The following is a 6,748-nucleotide window of genomic DNA, read 5'->3' on the forward strand; positions in this document are numbered from 1 at the left end:
AGGAATGCTTCTTGTTGAATCTATGCAAACATTTCTCAGACCAAATAACATGGCCTGAGTGCAAAGCATGAATTAATGGTCCTTCAAATATAATAGGATTCCAAAAAATGCTTTGATGATATTCATACTGTGCATGCYRATATGGTGAGGACAATGTATTGAACACCCCTGGGGTCTTTCCAATAAGTGCTGTCAAGTGTTTTTATGTTGACACAAAGGAGCTGCCAGCTTAAATGTAGAAAAATGTTGCATAGGTCATAGGAATGCCATTTTAATCCCAATATAATGGTGACATCAAAAGCTAAGATTACAGTATGCAAACCTTAGACTGGAGCTGTAAATGCTTGTTGTAACGCTCCTGCAGACTTTCTCTTGCCACCTGAAGTCTATCTATAAGGCTTCTGCAGAACTGGCATCAGTCATGCGTCCAAGCACTCTATTTAGAGGGGAATTAGAAATCCTGAGAAGCTGTTAATCACCACAGTCATTCACATTCCTTATRGACTCTACTCAGCTCAGGACCTCTATGCTCGGGGAAGGGGCACAGTCTGGGGGAAGCTGGGCCAACGCTACTGGACTCTATGGTCTTTAATTAGAGCGAGCGCTTGGCAGGGACTGATGGAGGAGAAAGGCTCTCAGGATGTTAGTCCTGGGTGAGAGGGTTCTCACACAAAACACTGGCTTTTCATTACTGCACTACTCACTCAGTTTGTGTGTAAAGTATGGTGTATATGTGAATGCGCGCCTGCGTGTGTATGCATGTGTGCATAAGGCRGAGAAAGTGAGAAAATGYGTGTGTTTGTGCGTGTGCGGATGTGTATGCACATTGGAGCGTGTACATGAGCTTCCTTACCTCATTGCTCAGGCATTCCCAAAGAGAAAGTGGTGTGAAGTGAAAGGGCGGCTCTCACAGTGTGGGTATTCATGGACTGGGCCCCCGTGGGCCAGCCAGGGCTCCAATGTTCACAGACAAAGCCTCTCCAGCGGGACCCAGACACACTCACACAGCAAGGGGAGCAATAGAAGGAGAGGAACACAGAGGAGGAAGGGAAAAGGTAACAAGGGGAGGGAAAATGGAGAAGGACAGGGGAAACCGTCTGTGTGGCAGCACCCCCTGTCTCCCAATAGTGCAGGTGTGACGGGTTGTCACAGATAATAGACCAACTCAAACTCGCTGAACTCCCAACTTTTATTTTAAGAAAAATCCTGACTGGCGTGTATCTTTCTGCATTTTGCTTTCTACATTCCTGACTTAGGTGGTGGTATTAAATTTTCCCTGAACTTCTTCTCCAAGTCACCTTTCAGAAAGGAACTTGGACTCTGATCTCCACCTCTTCTTTTTGTTTTACTTCTGTTGGCAGATTTTATAAATCTATCCTCTTCCCTCCTCCTGTTATATTTGACCACTCCCTCTCTCCTTACATGAGCCAGTCCTCTCCCTCCTCCAGCCCTCGCTGCTCCTTCTAGCTTTAAGCCAGCAGCTGGAGCTCTTACAATTCAGAGAGTTTATTCCACTTGGCCGTCCTGTCAATGTTCCCCCTGCCTGGCCCCTTCCCTAGATCGGGTAGCCTGGTTCACTGTGTCCTTAAACAACCCGAGTGCATGTACACGAAAGAGGCCCCAGATTGGGGAGGCCCATCTTTAATCCCTGGCTTTTCTAAAGGAACTCACAGTGAGCAGTCTCTGTGCAGATTTCTTTGTTGACAACTTACTCCAGTATGTCTGTTCTCTGMAATTACATTATTAAACTTGCCAGCATGCAAACGGGTGTACATTGTAACCAGGTGATGATGGTTAATTAATGCAAACCAATAATAAAGATTCACTCTTGTATTACATATTTTAAAGCAGTGAATTAACAGCAGCGTGAACAAACTGGTCAAAGCACTTCGAGTAGAGATGCAGATTGATTCGTTGCCAGTGGAGATCTTTTATTCCTTTCTGCWGAACCAGTGTTACTAATGGATTGTAAGATGTTGGCGATTGAAATAAAGAAATMATGGTCACTCTGCTGTCTGAAACATTGGACTTCAGATYACTCAAAAACCATTTTAGCTTATTTTTCCACAGTTTTTCACTCCAACAGAACACAAAAAGATAGATTTTTTTAGTGGATCGTATAGTGTTTTTCAGTCAGTTGAGATAACGGGTAACATTTCTTTTGAGGATTAATTTTTTAATTTTATTTAGTGGTATAAGAATATTAGTCTATTTGGTATTTTGCCTTCAATTAATGTGTGCAGTATCTTATTTTAGTAGAAAGCACTGTTMGGTCCCTGTACAACATAACTTAAGARCTTGGTTCACATCCGGTGAGAGTTGGACTCTGTAAAAGTTGGCCTGTGTCACYSATCTGTTCAAAACCTTTATGGACAGAAGTTCTAGGTGCAGCAAAGGTGTTGAGGGGATCCATTTTGGTGGTCTTATGATCGCTTCTCTGCTTTTTGGGGAGCCTTTTGGCTTCATCAGATCGTGATATCCTGCTTTTGCTGAAGTATTTCACAGCCATGTTTGAAGCTGATGAGGATCAGTGTCTCCAAATATAAGGTCCTGGTCTTGAGTTGGGAAAGGGTAGAGTGCCTTCTCCAAGTCGGAGAGGAGGTTCTTTCTCTGAGTTTTGTTCAGGAATGAGATCGATAGGTGGATTGGTGCTGCGTCTGCAGTGATGTGGGCTCTGCACCAAGATGTCATGGTAAAGGGATGGATGGATGGATGGATGGATGGATGGATGGATGGATGGATGAAAACCACCTTCAGGCTCAAAAACAAATGAAGAATTTGATCCAACAAAGCCGACTGTTTAGTTTTGTTGGTCATATTCTCCCTGGTTTTTAGTGAATAATATATGAAAAAATATTAATGATTGATGATTTGGAAATATGGCTACCATTATATAGATAGCAAACTACAAATAAATCTACTTTATTTTTTAATTCACAGWATTTAATAGGGCTGAATGTAAAAACTGAATCTGATTGTTTTGCATGAACTAGACTGATTTGCATTGAAATTACACTCAGTTACATGTTAAACATTTAGTTATGAATTGAGCCTGTTTGTCTTGTAAAGTGTTTCCAAATTATATTTGTTATGAAGTAATACTAATTTGAAATTGATGCAATAATTTTCTCAATATTGTAGTATTCTAGGAAAAATGTAAAATTTTGCCATTGGTAGAAGGTTTTCTTTTGTTTGTTTTTTTGTCTGAAGCTTAAAAATCACATGGAAGTCCATGGCTCCAGATGATGAGCCAAAAGTTTGGAAAATGTAGTTATTTAACATTTTAAAAGAARGAYATTTAAATCTGTCTAGCATTTTATACAAACAATTTGCACACCTAGCATTGCTAAAACAGMAATCTCTCTGTGTCCCTTAGAGCAGACCAACACATCTGAATAAAATGGCTCTTCAGCATCGTTTAGCCCTGCAGRGACCTGGTAACCAGACATTCATTTGATTCAGGTGCGTAGAAGCAGGGATGCATCTTAAAGTTGCAGCATAGTGGATCTGAAGGGCTGGACTTGGGCACCACTGCCTTGGAGAATATTGATGTAGTTTATTGTAAGTATCTAGTAAATACTTGAGTCAGAAAGGTTTCCCCCAGAAAACTTGCTAAGCCCAGTCGGGCTCCCGGGCAATCATTCATCCAGCGGCCCGCCGTGTTTTTGAGTTGAAAAATGTTTAAAGTTGACATGAAATTTGGAAATATCACTTGATAATTATGTGCTGTTGGAAGAGTGGAAGATTAATATCTGAACAGCAACTATAAAGTCTTAAAAAATTGCTAATGTTTTAAAAAGAAAAATAAACGATGCTTAGCCTGGTGGGGGGCACAGTAAAGCCTGGTGGCCCGCCAGGCTTATAATACACTGGGGGAAACCCTGTACAGGTGCCTTCACCCGATTCTAGTCGCCAGCATATTTCTCCATATATGTCTACTTTGTAATGAAAGTAAATATACATTTTGTGTTCTTAAGTCTAAACGAATATATGAGTTACAATACATCGTTGTCATTTACATATTGTTTATATATGGGAATCCTATTAAAAATGAACAATTTAAAAACATATTTCATRATTAAAAAGGCTTCCAATATAACAATATGATTTATACCTTTAACTGGACTGTAAATGATTGGCTAATGGATGTAGGAATACATAAGGCACAGTAGAAATCATAATGGCTTTATAATCCCTTTGACTCCTGATCCCTTTAAATCCCCCTTGAGTATAAGGCCATGACCCCAACATCTGCCAGCGCTGACAGAAGGAGCAGCAGCGGCAATGTCTGAGTTACTCCAAAAAACATGCTCTATATAAAGTGAAGGAGCAAACCCCTGTGTTTTTCTGTCTGTTGGAGTCTTATAGGGCAAGACGTATGATGAAACCTGTGCCTGGGTTAGCAGCAATAAGATTTTATTTTGGGTTTTGTTTCAAAAGTTGTGTGTAAAATTAGAAACTTTCAGTCTCCTTTCATTTTGACAAGTGTAGTTTTCCAAAGGATGCAGTTTTGGAGTCGGTAGCATCAGTTACTTGAGATTGTTGTGTGAGATCTTACACATRGTGTCAAAAGTCTGGTGTCACTGAGACTAATCTAACACTCTGGGATGCAGCGCCTCTCCGAAGGATGGTTTCCCACTCTGAACTTTTCCCGTTAGGCCTACAGACACTCCGTTGTCGCTGGGATTGTGGATTTGTATTTAGTTCCAGATGTGATTTATGAAAAAGTGTTTATTTTTTCTCTCTAAGTTAACGGTGGCTAAAGATACTGGAAGTGATGCTGTGAAATTACAATAGGAAAGGATGAGGCTAACCCTTGAAATGGTAAATCTATCTCAGTCGGAGGGCACTAGTCAATAATTACAGTTTSCAAAATGCATCTAAGAAATTGTGATTTGTGTTTTCTGTGTGTGTTAAACTTTCCCAGACTAAAGAGTGAAGGTCGTAACATTTAGCAGGGTTTCTACACAATCAGGAATTAGACTGTAGTCCGTCCGTCCGTCCATTCTTCCTTACTTATTTCTAAACCTTATTGATTTTCCCTAAACTTATGTTTTACTCTTATTGACCACTTGTATTATTGTCTAGACATAGCTAACTACAGTTCAATGGGATGATTTTAGTCTGTTAGATTAGCTAGTTTATGATTTTATGTTGTTTACTCTCAACTTCTTACATTATCTAAAGGTTATAACTGTGGCTGTAAGAAGTTTAGGCCCTTCTTGATTTAAAAGGGTCTTTCTATGTATTCTTCCTGTAAATTATGGTCATATTTATTTGTCCGCCTTCCTGYACGCAGCAGTGCATGGATGGATCACTGGTTTGATGTGCCGAAGTGAAGCTGTTTGTCTCCATCCTGTGTGTTCTGAGATCTCCTTTGCTGCAGACAGTCTGGGGTGCAGAGATGTTGTGGGGAGTGGGGGAGGTGGGCAGCGGACATGGCGGCAGGCCAGAATCAATTGCCAGTGTAATGAGATGGCCCAGTGCCAGGTAACCATGGAGCTATCCTCATTCCCTGTCTACAAGTGCAGAGTTCAAAATTAAACTGAATGAATGAGAGAGAAAGGCAGGAGGGAGGGGAAGGAGGGCAGGGAAATAAGGGTCTGAAATGGCAGGAGTGGAGGGTGAGAGAAAGAAAGAAATGCCAAAAAAGAGGGTGGTTGATGAGGCACTGTGGACTATTTCTAAACTCCTCAGTAAAATCCGTCTTGAACCTTTACTTGAGAAAGAAAGATGGAAGGAACGTTTGGACCGAMGATCCAGCTGAAGAGAGAATCCGAAAATTTTTGTTTCTGCATCTGCCACATTAAATCGGGCATCTCAGAAAAGAATATTCCTTATTTGGTGTCCRCRTTTAGATTCAATCTTCTTAAAGAATTGCTTTTTTTTYCCTGTCAAATCTTTGCATTTCCCTGTGCCTCCCCCTGCACCTCCAACTCTCCAACGCCCTKCCCGCCTGTCACAGAAGATGTGTTAATAYGGAGAATTTGGCTGCATTCTTTAAGTGATTAGTAGCAGCACGTGGAGACCAGAGATGAATAGAAATTAAGCAATTAATACAGTAATTAGATCTTTTTCTTCTTCTTGCAACCCTACCCCTGCTTTGTCAYTGTGTTTTAAAGGAGCAGTGTGCCAAAAAAGAAACTTTCTCGCTCKGATTCTATCTCATGAATATGCTGCTGTCCAGACATATTTAAAATGTTTTCACAATTACTTTATATATATATGAAGCAGAATGACCTTCTGTATTGTTTTAAGTACAATAAAGGCATTATTTTACATTAATAATGAGCAAATGTAATAACAGCCAGCCAGGCATTGTTGAAATAAGCCTTATGCTACATGCTGCGTGTCCTGTTAGCATTTTGTGCTCCAAGGTCTGTTTATACTAATTTGACCTCTCCTTGGATGCTGCATGTTTTCTGCTGAGTGGCATTTAGAGAAAGGGAGCCTATAGTTAGACGGAACGCTCTATCTGTACAGTGAGAGGCATGTTCGGCCTCGTGGCCTGAGAAAAATGTAGAGGGACAGAAACGAGCTAGACTTTGAGACTTCTGAGTGCACGCTGTCAGAGACGAGACAGTGGGCCAAGATGTCTGTGGTGTGGATTAATGGGGAGGACTGGAGAAAGGGTGCCGCAGTTGTGCGTGAGCAGAATATTTGATGGAGGCAGCGAGAGGAGGGAACAGTAAGGGACAAGGAGCAGCAAGAAACGGGTTCGGTGAAACGAGGGATACGGACAAAAAAA

At 41.1% G+C, this 6,748-nt stretch overlaps 1 protein-coding gene across 5 annotated transcripts in view; it reads left to right on the plus strand.

Moving 5' to 3' along the window:
* Positions 1 to 6,748, plus strand: part of LOC103475800 (sorting nexin-19-like) — a 142,820-nt gene that overhangs the window by 34,502 nt on the left and 101,570 nt on the right. The window contains exon 3 of one of the 5 annotated variants that reach the window (XM_017308583.1): positions 3,377 to 3,462. The exons of the other annotated variants lie outside the window; for them this stretch is intronic. The gene's annotated coding sequence lies outside the window, so the exon portion shown is untranslated. The remainder of the gene's footprint in view (positions 1 to 3,376; positions 3,463 to 6,748) is intronic. 5 annotated transcript variants of the gene reach the window in all.

Source organism: Poecilia reticulata, linkage group LG14 (genome assembly GCF_000633615.1).
Source record: "Poecilia reticulata strain Guanapo linkage group LG14, Guppy_female_1.0+MT, whole genome shotgun sequence".
In the NCBI taxonomy this organism is placed as follows: domain Eukaryota; kingdom Metazoa; phylum Chordata; class Actinopteri; order Cyprinodontiformes; family Poeciliidae; genus Poecilia; species Poecilia reticulata.